General features: G+C 41.8%; 1 pseudogene; it reads left to right on the top strand.

Moving 5' to 3' along the window:
• Positions 1–489: 489 nt before the first annotated feature.
• Positions 490–1,219, top strand: LOC125094099 (60S ribosomal protein L8-like; annotated as a pseudogene).
• The last annotated feature ends 509 nt before the right edge of the window (positions 1,220–1,728 follow it).

Genomic DNA, 1,728 nt, shown 5'->3' with positions numbered 1-1,728 from the left:
AAGGTTACACAGTACAAGGTTAATATGCAAAAGTGAATTGCTTCCCATACACTAGCAATGAACAAACGAAATTTGAAATTAAAAATATAATGCCATTTACTTTAGCACTCAAAGAATGAAATACATCAGTATCAATCTAACAAACTATGTACAAGATTTATATTTGGAAAATTACAGAACTCTGACGAACAAAATCAGAGAACTAAATAAATGAAGATACATTTTCATGTTCATGGACAGCAAGATCAATATTGTGATGGTATCAGTTTAACCCAACTTGATCTATAGATTCTCTGCAACTCCAGTCAGGTTCCCAGCAAGTTATTTTGTGGATATTGACAGACTGATTCTAACATTTATATGGAGAAGCAAAAAACCCAGACATCCAACACAATAATGAAGGAGAAGAAGAAAGTCAAAGGACTGACACTACCTAACTTCAAAACTTACTAGAGCTCTTCCAACTGTGCTTGTCAGTAGGCTACCACCATGAGCCAGAATTCTGGAGGTAGAGAAAAGGTACCAGCTCAGTGTTCTACACCCACAGGAAGCTCTGCCTGTCTGTGCACTGTGGACTTTGCAGAGTGGTCAAGCTACATCAAGGGCATCATGAAGAACATCATTCATGATCCAGGCTGGGGTGTGCCACTCACCGAGGTAGTTTTCTGAGATCTATACTGGTTTAAGAAGTGGAGGGAGCTGTTCATGGTCGCCAAGGTCATCCACACCAGCCAGTTCATTTACTGTGGCAAGATGAACCAGCTCAACACGGGCAATGTACTCCTGGTGGGCATCATTATGTGTTGCTGGAGGAGAAGACTGGTGACTGGGGCAAGTTGGCCTGAGCCTCTGGAAGAAATACTGCTGTCATTTCTCACAACCCTGACACCAAGAAGACCCACGTGAAGCTGCCCTTTTGGTTCAAAGGAGGTTTTTTCTTCAGCCAAGAGAGCTATGGTTGGTGTGGTGGCTGGAAGTGGCGGCACTGACAAGGCCATTCTGAAAGCTAGCTGAGAGGAATTGCTGGCCACACATGTGGGCCATGGCTATGAAACCTGTGGAGCATCCTTTCAGAAGGGGCAACCATCAGCACATTGGTAAACTCTCTACTATCCACAGAGATGCTCCTGTTGGCCACAAAGTGGGTCTTATTGCTGCCTGCCAGAACAGGGGTCCCTGGGAAGCCAAGACCGTGCAGGAGAAGGAAAATGAGGGCTAAAAGACTCAATAAAGTCTGTCTTTCTGCCACTAAACAAAAACAAAAACAAACAACAACAACAACAAAACCAACTTACCAGAAAGCTACAGTAATCAAGACAGTAGGGTATTGATAAAAGAATAGACAAATAGACCACTACAACAAAATACAGAGCTTGGAAATAGACCCACATGAACAGAGTCTACATCTTTGACAAAGGAGCAAAGGCTGTACAATGGAGCAAAGACAGTCTTTTCAACAAATGGTGCTAGAACAACTGGACACCCACATGGAAAAAAAAAAAAAAAGAATCCAGACACCGACCTTACACCCTTCACAAAAATTAACTCAGAATGGATCACAGGCCTAAATGTAAAATGCAAAACTACAAAACTTCGAGAAGATAGCATTAGAAGAAACCTAGATGACTTTGGGTATGATGATGACTTTTTAGATGCAACACCAAAGGCATGATCTGTGTAAGAAATAATTGATAAGCTGGGCTCCATTAAAATAAAAAATTTCTGCTC

This window comes from Lutra lutra, chromosome 2 (genome assembly GCF_902655055.1).
Source record: "Lutra lutra chromosome 2, mLutLut1.2, whole genome shotgun sequence".
Lineage (NCBI taxonomy): Eukaryota > Metazoa > Chordata > Mammalia > Carnivora > Mustelidae > Lutra > Lutra lutra.
This window is presented reverse-complemented; position numbering and strand designations above follow the sequence as displayed.